The sequence below is a fragment of the Equus przewalskii genome, chromosome 9, assembly GCF_037783145.1.
Source record: "Equus przewalskii isolate Varuska chromosome 9, EquPr2, whole genome shotgun sequence".
NCBI classification, from domain to species: domain Eukaryota; kingdom Metazoa; phylum Chordata; class Mammalia; order Perissodactyla; family Equidae; genus Equus; species Equus przewalskii.
Genome location: NC_091839.1, coordinates 76,899,038 through 76,912,705, shown reverse-complemented (window position 1 = coordinate 76,912,705; position 13,668 = coordinate 76,899,038). Strand labels below are relative to the sequence as shown.

General features: G+C 44.0%; 1 protein-coding gene across 30 annotated transcripts in view; it reads left to right on the top strand.

The window, feature by feature from the left end:
- Nucleotides 1–320: 320 nt before the first annotated feature.
- EPB41L2 (erythrocyte membrane protein band 4.1 like 2) overlaps nucleotides 321–13,668 on the top strand; it is a 204,878-nt gene continuing 191,530 nt past the window's right edge. For 12 of the 30 annotated variants that reach the window (XM_070557127.1, XM_070557123.1, XM_070557118.1 and 9 more), the window contains exon 1: nucleotides 321–540. The gene's annotated coding sequence lies outside the window, so the exon portion shown is untranslated. Of the gene's footprint in view, nucleotides 541–5,568; nucleotides 5,655–13,668 lie in introns of all 30 variants that reach the window. The other 18 variants (XM_070557116.1, XM_070557109.1, XM_070557105.1 and 15 more) reach the window with 6 other exon arrangements.

The following is a 13,668-nucleotide window of genomic DNA, read 5'->3' as shown; positions in this document are numbered from 1 at the left end:
CCGAGGGGGCCCCAGCTTTCCTTATTTCCGGGGCCTCGCCTCGTGTCTGCTACCTAATAGGTGTTCAATAAGGGTTTAGTCAATGAACGCACGCTGAAGAAATAACTTTTAAAAGTTGACAGAGGGCCGGCATTCGCGCATAACAACGCCTTGCACGCCCGCAGTAGCAGGCGCCATCCAGGGAGCTCAGAGGGCGGGACCGACCCTCCAGCCTGGGTACCGACGACGGCGCGCAGCCAATCCCGCGGGAAGAGCTGTCCCGCCGGCGTGTGGGCGTGGCCTGGGTCTGTGGGCGTGGCCTGGACGCGGGGGCGGGGCGCGGCCCGCGGGGGTTTCCGCGCCGGGGGCGTGACCGGCGGGGCGCGGGAGGGGCTTCCGTCGCGAGGGGGCGGGGCCGGCGCGCCGAGTCCTCTGACGGCCCCAGCCGGGGAATTTCAATTTGAAACCGAGCGGAGGGAGGAGGCGGCGCGGCGGCCCGGCGGCTGGGGCTGTAGTGGGACGGGTCCCGCGGCAAGCGAGCTCCTGGCGTGCGGCGTCCGGGTGAGGAGGCGTGCGGGGCTGCAGCATGGCGGGCCCGGGATGGGGACCCGGGCCGAGCGACGGGTCCCTGTGGAACTGCAGGGGCGGCTCAGATTTTTCCTCCGGCTGCAGCTGGGAAGCCGACCCCGGGCAGGAAGCGGCGGCGGGACGGACCCAGCGAGGGGGAGGGTGGCCGGCCTTGGGAGCTTCTGCAGCTCCCTCTCTCCTCTCCGCCCCTTCACTGCCGGACCCCATTCCCGCCCCAGGGTCGTGTCCCGCTGCTCCAGGCCGGCTCCCCGCTTCCCCGCCCCGCTGTGGTCCTCTCTGCCCCTTTCCGGGGGCCCGGGAGAGGTGGGGGCGCCGCGGGGACGGTGCCGGCCCTCCTGGGTGCCGGGGCTCGGGGTCGCGCGTCCCGGGCCCGCCGAACGGCGGGAGGAGGAATCCGTCTCCATCCCGCGCGCGGCGCCCGCTCTGGGCTCCTGGCGCTGTGCGCGGGCTCGGGGGACGCGGCGGCGCCCTCCGGGAGGGTGATTCGGGGAGAGGAAACGCGGGCGCCGGCGCCGCGGCTCCCCGGCGGGCCGCGCGTGGGCACTGCGGGCAGCGGGCGAGGCGGTCCCCCAGCTCCCCGTGGGTCCGTCCCGGCGTCCGCCCGAGGAGCCGGCGCCCGGGTCGGGCGGGGAGGGATGCACGTTCTGCTCCCCGATCTTTACAATCCCAAACCCCAGGCCGTGTGCCCACAGATAGCTCGTTTCCCTCGCTGGGGGCAGAGGGCTGGGAGCATCTTTAGGGGAACTGCAGGAGACGGACGCGGAGGAGGACAGGACGGAGCGGGCTGGGAGGGAATGGGTGTCCGGGGCCCGGTCCCCAGCCCGAGACGCCGCCGCTGGCCGCCGGGGTGTCTGCGGGGGGCCGTCGGTCATCTGCTTCCCAAGATCGCTCACCTCCCCTGAGGTCAGGGTTTTCGGTGAGGTTAGAAGAGCTCTGGCCTAGAGTCTGTTATTTTGGGAGCCATCTCTGCATGCAGGATGCCTTAAATTGAATGCCCCCTCGCCACCACCTCGGCCCCTGTTTGTACGAGCCCTGGGTGGGTGGCAGGGAAGCTGGAACCCAGAGGAGCTGGGCATCTATTTTTTCTTTTCTGAATCACATCTTTTCCTCAGTTTCTTGAAGTTTCTGCATCTGAAGTGGCAAAGGTGTGCCAGGCGTCTTGTACTTCTCGTTATTTAAGCTGTCTTTCTTTTTTAAAAATGTAAATGACTTACAGTTTTTCCTTTATTCTTCCGTTTTCTTCAAGTCCCTCTGTATTTCTCCTCTTGTTTTTTTTCTTCTCTCACTGGAATCCATCATTTCTGTATTCTCTATTTATAGTACTTTATTGAGAATTAGAACTTTGGACCGTGTCCTATCACACTTCCCCTTGGGTTTTAGCCCTCGAGGGAAATTGAGTCAATTTCTTGACCGCAAGAGCTGGGATTTAGAATTCTCAGGCTTTGAACAGGTTTTACTGGGAAACGAATAGCACTTAATCCTGTCCGTTTCCGGGCTCTTTGCTGTGAGAAATCACTAGATTGTTGTTGCAGCCACCGATGGGGCTGCATGGCAATGCAATCTTGGATTGTGATAAGGGCCAACCCAGTACATCCATCAGGCTGACACAACTTTTCAAGAGCTAAACTGTGTCACCTGTCAGAGCTCAAGTGATCGGTCCTATAATTCAATTTGAGAACCACCGTCCAACCTCATCTATCTGCTCTTTGGAGGTTATTACAGGTGGTAATGGCTTGGAATAGTGGCATAGATTTAGGGCTGATTTAATCCTATCATCTTCCTCACTTGTTGGGCAGAATTCCCACTGAAGTCAGTAGTGGTCTTGTGTGTAGAAGGACGGCTGAGAACAAGAGGCTGCTCATTTAGCGTAACTGGAGGGGACAGTTTCTTTCCTTTTAAAACATCCTTCTTTAAGAAGGACCTAGTCATAACAGTTCTTTAATCTTTTGCCTGTAGTCCATGTAGAGTACTGTGTGCAAAGACCTTCCAGAGAAAATAGGTGGGTGAGTCTCAACTAGCCTCAAATTCTTGATATCTGAATTGGATGAGGCTTGCTTAAAACGGTTAAAAGTGGCTTAAAAAGATCATTTAACTAAGTTAGAATTTCAATAAAATTGTTACTAACTTGTGTAAAAAATTTGCACTGCTATGGAATATTTTCAGCTGGGTGTGTCTGTCAAACTGGGTGTGTGAACAACTGGATTCATGTATGAAAATCTGAAATTTAATCCCAAGTAGAAAGAAGCAAATTTGCAGATTTAGAGGACTTATCTGAAGAAGGGCCTGCCAAAAAATACCTACGCAAGTGTAAAACTGGGAAATTCAGATGGCTCCTGCTGTATTTGGAACCTGAGCTTTTAGTAGTTTGTGGATGGACAGGTGTTAGTGACTCTGGGCCCATCCTTAGATTTCGGAGTGCTCAGAGATTTCCACGTTAGCTTTGTGCTGATCTGAGTTGGTGAGCTGGTTAGGTCTTTTGCTTCTTGACATCATGTCCTTGTGGTCTACCGTTTCCAAATTACCGGTTCTAAAGAATTGAGTTTAGAAGACCTATCCAGTCCCCAGATTTTAAAAATAGATTTTTAAAAATTAGAACCATGCCCCCGTGTACTACCCAACCACTTGCTTTCAACTAAAAATATTTGTAAAGATGACAAAGCAGTCCTCAACCAAAATATTTATTGGTAAAATGACTCTGTAATTAGTAATATTGTGTAGTTATGTTTAACATCAGGTTTTACTCCGAATCACTGCTCTCTTATTACTGTGGCTAGAGAACTACAAAGGTTCTGTCTTTGCTGTTTTATTTATGAATGTGGGGTTTATATTTTTTATAGCAGAATGCTAAATATTTTTGAAGATTTGACTTTGTCTGTTTCCACAGGAAAGTATGGGCCTTTTTCTTTGTTTTTTTGTACTGAAGTAGTCTTTAAAAGCTGTGTGAGGACTTTTTTGAAAAGTATGAATTGCTGGTACTTTTATGAGGCAGTAAAATAGTTTCTAGGGATCGATACTGCTGAGAGTCAAATTTTGCAGTTCTAAAATCTATTGTTTACTTGGAGAAAACAAAGGAAATGTGCTGCGTCCACCACCCCACCTTTATTTAGAAACATTTCCAGTGGCCTTGTTTGCTTTTTCAGATTCAGAATTACTGTACCTAACCACTGGGTGCCCTTACAGATTTAAAAGCCTCAAGTAAATGTTTTTGCTGGCCTCAGTAGTCAGCAAATGCTAGCCAAACCGTAATTGACTGGCCTTTTATAGAATCTTGGAATCTCAGGGCTGGACCTTTAGGAGTCAGCAAATCCCCTTTCAGCCCTTGTCTGCTTCCCCCAACACACAAGCATTTCCAGTCTCTTTGGAAGGCCTGAATTAATAGAAGGTTTGTATATGGTTCCCCCACAGATTCCAGACAGAGCATCCTTTGGGAATGCCACGTTTTGGCACAAATCAGCAACTTGATACTCATAAGATTTCTGCCGTTCCTCAGACTGGGCAGTGCCCCAGACTAAAATCTAAAATGGAGCCAGGGCCTGGGATCATTAATTTTAGGGGAATGGACTCCAAGTATAAATTCTGTAGTTATTTAGAAGTTATAGATAAGCCAAAAAGGAAAGAAAGAAATCATCTCTAATATCAGCTAAAAACTAACAGTGATAAGCAGTGCTCTCTTTAGTTTTTTTCATATAAAGTGTGTATGTGCATGTGGATGTTCTATGAGAGAGGGAATACGTACGTACTTGTGCCGTATGTACTTGTTGTGTGGAACACCTATAACATTGTTTGTAGTCAATAAATTTGATGAATCAGTTCATTGAAGCTTTCTATGATTTATTGGAGGTGCTTTTAGGGGAGATTCTTTGAAAGTCAGAGCTGACGCCGTAGAACCCAGTGCTGTTTCGTGTCAGAATGTTGCGGAGGGAATATTTCACATAGGGAATTTGCTTTTCTTACTATTGGATATTGTTTCCCCTTGTTTTGTGTTGGCTTAAAAATCTCTGTGGGTTTCTTAGATGTGTGTTTTTCCTGTCTAGAAGGGTAGATCTATACGTTATTTTCCTAAATACCTAGTGTTTGGGATATTATTTCAATGAGAATTTCAATGGTTTTTTCAATTTTCTCACTTTTAAAGTGATATCTCTTACTCCTTAGCAGAGGAGTAGACCTCTCATGACCTATAAGTGCATTCATATTGCTTCTGGAATTTTGTTTTCAAAGATTGAAATTGGGCTAATTTCGTATTGCAGTTACTTTTAAAATGGAAGTGTTTCCATTTCACAGATTCTTCTCTGCATTTTGGTATTTTTTCACTTTAGCATATTAGGGCCATAAAGGACTAAATGTATGTGGATTGCCTCCCAAATAATTTTTATAGTAAAATGGAATAAATTTGAGGACTAAGAGTTATCTTTTTATTTGCTCTGTGAAGGATCTTCAGTAAGGCTTCGCTTTAGGGAGCCAAGCTGACCTTCCACATACGTAACTAAATTCTGTGTCACGAGGGTGGTTTCAGTCCTTTCCAGGTTCAGAACCAGAGCGGATCGAAAGGGTTCCACAGTGGTTTTGTCGTCGCTCATCTGTAGCACCTTACTGTCTGGGTCAGGCGGGGAAGTTCATGATATCTAAACGGAATCTTTCAGGCTATTAATTGAAAAGCCAGTTTCTTCTTTCTTTGCTCTTTTTATGGCCTCACTGTTCAAATACTTAAAAAGATGTATCTTACCCTCTAATTGCCTTTTTCCAAGGTAATTGTAATTTTAAAAACTTGTCATATAGGTCTGATTACCCAACTCTCTAATCATCTTTTCCAAGCCTTCAGTTCAGGTTTGCAGACCTCCCTGGACCCAATACCATGCTAACCACATGCTGAGTTTAATCATATTTTTGAGTTTTCTAAGTTCTCCCTCTGTGTACACATCCCTGTGGCTTGAAGACATTGAATTAGAATGTAGTTTACACTCCACCATCATTCTCAGGTTCTTTGCCTTTCTATCCAAACAGGCTACTTGTTTTTCACCTTAGAAGCATCCACTGGGAGGACAAAAGGAGTGTGGAGATCACTGAGTTGCGACTCTTGAGCTGGGGTGGTGAGTGGGGTTAGTGGGGCAGGTGTTGCCCAGGGTGGGCAACAGGGGTTCATGAACTGCCTGAGACTGTAAGTAAATTAGTTGTGTGTGTGTGTGTGTGTGTAGGTGAGTGTGTGAGAGGGAGAGAGAGATTTTGGGGAGCAGTTTTTGAAAGTGTTTTGGGAAACGAAAAAGGTTGAAAACTGCTAATCTAGTTCAGTTCTCATTTTTTGGGATTAGGAAATTGAAATCTTAAGAAGTATTCTTGTTTTTGTGTGTGTTACCCTATTGCCCTTTCATCATTGATCTGCCCCCTGCCCCTTGTGCTTATTTCTATTCAATTGAATTCTTGTAGTTGACCCCTTTTACTCAGTTGTCAAGGTTCAACTGAATTCTGATGTAATCTTGGCCTCTTACATTCTTACCTGTGAACTTAATGAATGGGCTTTTATTTCCTCACAAATTTCTTTGATAGAAATATTGATTAGAAGGGATCAGTAACAAGGCCACACTGTTGGGGGCTGGTTAGACTGCCACTCAGGCCAGTGTGACCTTGGGTAAATTATTTCTCAAAGCCTCAGTTTCCTTGTCTTTAGTATGGGGTTAACACTCATAACCTACCTCCTAGAGTTAAATGTGAGGATTTAATGAGCCAGTGCTTATAAAATGCTTCACATAGTGCCTGGCATCTGTGAGAATTGTTGGTTAAGAAAAGACTTAGTGGGTTGCTTGTGAATACGTGGTAAGCAGCTTTGCTGGAGTGGTCAGGGATAATTATCTGTGTGGAAGTACCGTCTTTGATATGAATCTGTCATTTCCTATGGCGAGCACAAGTTAAAACCAGTTTTTAACAGTTTCACTATGATAGCTCTAGAATTTTTGAACTTTTGGAAAACTGTGTCCTAACAAACTGTCTACCTCTTTTGGTAGTATACGAAAGAGCATGTATATGGCAAAGCTGTTCGGATCTAGTTTCGATAACATACAGGGAAGATATAGTCTTTTTTTTTTTATGTTGCCAGAGGTAACCAATTTGAGTGTAAAATTTGTATGCATATGCTTTATTACAGTTTCGGTAAGCTTGCTGAAAGAAAGCTGTTAGTGAGTGGAATTTTTATTGATAGTTTTTAAATCTTTGCATGTGGTATTAAAATGTGACCTTTATAAAACCAGTACATCTTTTTATAGGTCAAATGGACCTGCAGACGTGTTCTCCTTCAACTTAGTGTTTTAACTTTAGTTTCCAACATTAAGAAATCAGGAGGTTTCACATAAATATCTTTACTTTAAGCTTCTCTGAGAAAATCGGGGGATCTTGGGCCTCCTCGGGAAATGCTGGTCCGTGCGCCTCCATTGTGACAACCATCAGCGAGACCTTCGTAGTTTCTGTCCCATCTGGCATGGGTCATCTGCTCCCTGCTTTGCTGAAATCTCTCCCATTCCTTTTGTCTTACCTGTAGACCTTTTCATTCATTTGCATTAGCTATCTGGCTCCTTTAGACTATTGAGTCTGTACCCCTTTAACTAAATGTCAGTTAAAAGATGCAGAAAGGCCTAGATCTGTGTGAGCTTCAAGTAGGTGTTCCTGCCAGGGGGCCTTTCTTACCTCTTGGGCCAGCAGTCCTTCTCTGCTTCTCCCCTTGTGGAGGTTGACCTTTGGGTCACCGTCATTCATAGTTTATGAAGCTCATTAATCAGTGCCCAGCACGCAGTAGGCTCTTAGTGACATGTGGAAAGAATGCTCTTTCTAGTTTCCCCCTAGACTTCATGACTCATTGCTCATAAACAGATCCCTTGTTCTCCGAAGCCTAGTGTCACGCTCCGGCAGCCCATAGCTGTAGCTTATTTGTATATTATTTGGCTTTTTCAAAAGACATTCTTTTTTTATTTCATCGTTTAAGATTTTAATATGTATCTCCAGAAGATAGCTTTTTTGTAAACATATCTGTAATACCATCATTACACTAAAAACTCCTTAATATTGAATATCCAATTGTTGGTATTCAGATCTCCGATTATCTCAAGTAGCAAATTTTTAGCAAATGGAGATATAGTTGACGTGTAACATTATATTAGTTTCAGGTGCACAGCGTAATGATTTGATATTTGTAGACAAATGGAGATATAGTTGACGTGTAACATTATGTTAGTTTCAGGTGCACAGCGTAATGATTTGATATGTGTGGACATTGCAGAGTGACCACCACGGTGAGTCTAGTGAGCGTCCCTCACAACACAGACTTACACATTTCTGTTCTTGTGATGAGAACTTTTAAGATCTCTTCTCTTATTTTCAAATGTGCCGTAGTGTATTATTGACTAGAGTCACCATGCTGTACATTACATCCCCAGGACTGATTTATTTGATACCTGGAAGTTTGTACCTTTTGACCCCCTTCACCTGTTTTGCCCACCCCCGACCCCCCACCTCTGGTAACCACCAGTCTGTTCTCTGTATCTGAAATATCGGTGTTTGAAAAAAATTTGTTTGAGTCAAGGTCCACTTAAAATCCACACATTATGATTGGTTGATATATCTTTAAAGACTAATAAGCTATAGTGTCCCCTTCATCTCTTATTTTTCTTTGTAATTTATTTGTCGAAGAAACCTGAATTGGTTGTTCTGTATAGTTTCTGGCAGTCTGAATTTTGCTAATTTCAGCCCTGTAGCGTAGTTAACCTGTTTCTCTGTCCTTTGTGTATTTTCTTTAAATTGGTAGTTGGATCTAGAGACTTGGTGTAATTCGATTTCTTTCTTCCTTTTCTTTTTTTTGAGGGGGGGTAAGATTCCTCCCAAGGAGGTGAGATGTGCACTTCTGTTTGACACCTCTTGCTGGCTTTGCCTCCAGCCTCCATCGTGGCTGCAGGTGCTCTTGCATCAGCCGCTTCGTCGTCTGCCTAACCTGTACTGGACAAGAGTGTCTTATGCTAGTGGGTTGGCTTTGTTCTTGGTTCATTTTAAGTAACCCAATAAGGCCAGAAGCATTGATAATTGATAATTATGTGAAAAAGGAAAAATAACTATTTTGGAGCGTAGACTATAAGCCAGGTAGTGTAGCTCGTGCTTTACACGTTCCCATCCCCGTCCTTCCAACAGCCTCTCGAAGGTGGTACGCAGCTCATTTTACAGGTGAAAAACTGAGGCTTAAAAATCGAATAATTTGTTCAAGGGCACCCAGCTCGTGTGAGGCTAAAACTTCTGTTTCTTCCGCTGGGGGAGACCAGTTACTGCTTTTAATTGCTTGATGCTGTTACTCTGTAGAACTTGAAGTTTTTAGGAATGTGTTGGCATCGACAGCATCTGACTTGTATAAAAGACAAGCTTGCATTCCTAACTGGTTTTTGGCCTCCTGGTTTTCTTTTGTAAAGGTGTGATTTTGAAGCTGACCACGTACTACTTTTTATTGTGTAATTCTCGAATCCTGCTGGAATCTGGAGTACCCTTCTTCTTGTTTTTCACGTTAGTGTAATGTTTCCACATAAGAAAAATATATCAGCTTACAAAACACATCAAAATAAAAGGTGGCTTCCCCTCAGTTTTTGTCTTTCAAGCAGTGTGACATTTTGCTGCCTCATTTACAGTGCAAAGGGCGTTCCCTAGGGTGCTGGGGTGTGGTTCAGAAAGTCAGGGACTACCGTGAGGATTATAAGGAAAAGCAGCCTGTCTCTGCCCAAGTTCCCTTTGTGGACAGGTGTCTGCTCCCCAGAGGCAACCACTTTCACTTCTTCTCGTTTTATTACCTGGTGTGTTTTGTCTAAATAACGTGATTTTCTTGGTTTTTGATTTTCGCATTTTGGATAGTACTAGCTCGTGACCTTCTGCCCCCGTTGGAGGTGCCTCCTTTCCCATAACAGACCACGCCGCCCCCTCGTCTCCAGCTCTCCCTCATCCTGCAGCACACACAGGCCACGGTGAGGCCTTGTAAAGTGCTTTGATTGCACTTTTTTTTTTCTTTTACAACTTTTTGTTTTATCCTGAAGATGTTTGCCTTATTTTTTCCCTCATTTGCATAGTTTTCTTTGTACCCACCCTTAATTTAGCACTAAACTATGTTGAAAACTATACTGACACCCATTTTCTTTTTTTCTTGGGGACCTCCTTCCTGGGCCCTCCATCCTCTGGGACTGGTTTCTTTCTAGAGCTGCTGTGCAGCTGTCTTCTGGGAATTCCTTTGCCTTTCTTGCTGGGCTCCTGGTTCCTGGACTCCAGGCGCCTGTCTTAACTGTTACTTTACATGAGTACATCCTCTAGTAGTTTTCCAAGAAGGGCAAATAGGAGGTGAATTTCTTGAGGTCTTGCAGGTCTTAAAGCAACTTTTTACCACTCTTAAAATACCTTTTTGTGCTTTCAATTTGGATGCTTTTATAGTTTGGCTGGGTATAGAATTCTAAGTAAATGATTACTTTCCCTCCAAATTTGGAAGGCATTGAGATTCTAATTTCTGCTTTTGTTTGTGTGACTGGCTTGTTCTCTTTAGAAGTTTTCAGGATTTTCTCTGGGTGTTTTGAGAATTCCGTGTGGTGTGCCTTGGTGTGGGAGGTGTTCGCCCTGTGTGCTTGGCCCTCGCTCAGTGGCCCTTTCATCTTGGAAATGTTGTCTTTCAGAAACAGTGCTCTAGAATACTTTCTCCCTCCATGTTCTCTGTTCTTTCTGGAGCTCCTGTTTTTGGATGTTGAATTTCCTAGATTGACTCGCCAATTTTGTTACTTTTTTCTCTCTGACACCATTTCTTTGTCTTTCTCTTCTGCATTTTGCTTTTTGGGAAATTTCTTCAATGTTTTCTTCTAACCTGTCTACTGAGTTTTTTTATTTTCGTATTTCCCACTCTGCTCCTTGGTCACTGAATTTTCTTTTTGGGAGTGTCCTTTTCTTTGTCCGTGTATGTGGTATCCCGGCCCTGCCCTTCTTGCTGTCCCTTTGCACTTGCTTTCCCTCTGTCTGGAATGCTCTTCCCTCTGCTGCTTGCATGGCTTACTGCCTTAACTCCTTCAGATCTGTGCTTCCCGTGATCGTTTATTTGAAACCACAGCCCTGCTCCCACCCCTACCCCAGTACACCCTAAATCTCTTCTTTGTCTTTTCTTTCTTCCGTACAGTCATGTGCTACAAAATGATGTTTTGGTCAACAATGGACTGCATATATGATGGTGGTCCCATAGGATTAGTACCATATAGCCTAGTTGTGTAGTAGGTTATACTGTCTAGGTTTGTGTCAGTACTGTAGGGGAGGAAGAAATTTTTCTCCACCTTTCCAGGTTCTTCTGGCTGGTCTAAGAATTAAATTGATGTGAGACAGATTAATAGGAGAAAAACAAAGTTTAATAATATGTGTACATGGGAGAAACCCAGAAAAACCAAGTAACTTGCCAAAGTCCTCACCTTAAATACCATCTTCAACTAAAGGCAAAAGATGTTGGGGGTGGGGAGAGTCAGGGACTTCATGGGGAAGGAAGGCAATTCACAGGTAGGTGACAAGGAGCAAACATTTGGAAAACAAGTGTTTGGCCACACAGAAGCAGAAGAACACAGAGGGAGCCCAAGAATCAGGCTTTTCTAGGTTCCTGGCTGTCCACCACCTAGTTCATGTCGTGCTAAGGTGATAGCTGCTTCCTGAGACAGGTTTTTATATCTGAGGTCTTGTAGGCAGTTAAGGGAGAGGAACAAGAAAAACTTTCTGAGTCTTTTGTTTCTTAAAAATCATCAGCCTAAATTAATCCTCATGTTAAAGAGACATATTTTGGGGTGGCACATTTTGTTCCCCCTCAGTACATTCTTGATGCTCGCACAGTGGTAAAATCACATAATGATGTATATTTCTCAGAACATATCCCTGTTCTTAAGCAACTCATTATTGTAGTATATGTTATCATCTGATACGTTATGTATTTTACTTTTTGTTTATTGACTCTTCCTCCACCAAAATGTAAGCCACGTGAAGGCAAACATTGTTATCTGTTTTGTTTACCCAAGTATTTCTAGCACCCAGAACAGTGCCTGGCACAGGGTGGGCACTCTACATATTTAGTGACTGAGTAATCGGACCTCCTTGTTTTCCCAGTAGCGCCTCACATCTGCCCTCTGTGGGTCCCCTGACCCCAGAGCCTTTCTTCTTTCATCTTCGCTAGAGAGTAAACCTCCTGTCTTCTGGCTGCAAAGGTTTGCAGGGGGATGGGGAGAGAGAGAGAGTGGGTGAGTGTGAGTGTGTGTGAAGGAGAAGTTTCCTTCCAGCTGGTCTCCCGTTTCCGCTCTCTCCCCTCGGCCCTCCGTGGGGTCTGGAACCTCCAGTTCATAACGCTCGGGGCTTCTCCAGCGATCAGATTGTTTCTCGGCGGCCTCCACCAAAACAGGAATTTACGTTCCGGCTTCCTCTGCTCTGCTAAGTCAGTGACTTTGTACATCTGTTTTCCATCTTCTAGAATTTTGTTGACCTATCTCATCTGCTGGCCTGTCCCCTCCCATTTTTTTGTTTTTGTGGATTTGTGCCTTTTTTTTTTTTAATTTCCTTACTGTCATTTTAGTGTGGTTTTGAGAGGGACCAGAAATTAACTCATGTTCAACCCACTGATTTTAGGGTTTTAAATTGATAAAAATAACATTCCGAAGATTACTGTGGTACTCACAGTTTGGTAAGGGCTGCAGCCATAATAAAATTGTCCCTTTTCTTTTCATGCCAGATGCTGAGTTGACTTCAGTTATATATAGAGAAAAGTCAGGTGACTGAGTCAACATCCAGGGTGGGTGGGAGTGGAGAGCTGATGTGTCATTGAACCTGAAGGTGCTTCCCAGGACTAGTTCAGCAAGTGTATTGTATTTTTCTCCTGTGATATTTCAAGGATTAGTTCAGTACAAACGCATACAGATCTTATAATACACACTTGAACTAGATTTAAAAATACACAATAAAGAAAATTTGGTGAATATGTATCAGAAATGGCAACCTTGTTTTAGAGTTTACTAGATTTCTTAGTTTGCCTTTAGACTGACCCATGGTTTGCATGTAAATTTACATATTCTTTGAATATTGGTTTGGTGATGAGAGAAACCTTTGAACACATGTGGGTTCTGTCAAATACTTTTAGGGAGAAGAATTTCATTACTAGGGAATAAAGAGGGAGTAGGAATTACATTAATGTGAAGAGATACACGTTAGGGATTTTCGTGTATGGGGTTTGGGGAAAGTGAAACAAAAATGGAGGTTGTGAATGAGTTCGTGGCTGTGTGGTCCGAGGAAGCTCCGGTAAGGCCTGAAGTGTCGTGCGTGTGTGTGGTTAGTGTTGGTTAAGTCGCCCAGTGGCTTTTCGGGATTTATAAATTGAAATACTCTATTAATGTAGGAGACATTGCACGCAGGAGATGAGGACAGTATTTCCCTGACATGTGGTGGTATGTTCAAATGATTTGAGATGGTACACAGATGAATCTTTATCTTTTAATGCTTAATTAAAAGCATTAATATATTATATATCAGTGTGCATCAGAAAAATATACAGTGTATCTTCCAAACTGATTTTGTTGATATAAATTAGCATAAAGCTCAAGTAGGCATTTTTTAAGTGACTTAACTTAAAGATAAGTATTAAATAAATAATAAAACAGTGGCTGTGTGGATTTGGCAAAAATTCTGAAGTAATTATGTGAATAACTAAAGTTTGAGAAACGCTGGGTAGGTTCAAAATAGGATTTCCTTAATGAAGGTACTTTGATGCATTTCTTTCTCTCTCCTAATGGATAACAGCATAAAACTGTCTCTGGTGACTGGCATAGACTTATAAGGATTTTCTGTTGTTTCTTTTTTAAAATTCTATTTTAATTTGTAAAGTTTTTTTCTTTTCAAAATAAATCCTTAGAGTCTCATTTGATTCTTTTTTTCTTTTTTTTTTTGAGGAAGCTCAGCCCTGAGCTAACATCTGTCAGTCCTCCTCTTTTTGCTGAGGAAGACTGGCCCTGAGCTAACATCCGTGCCCATCTTCCTCTACTTTATATGTGGACGCCTGCCACAGCATGGCTTGATGAGTGGTGCCATGTCCGCACCTGG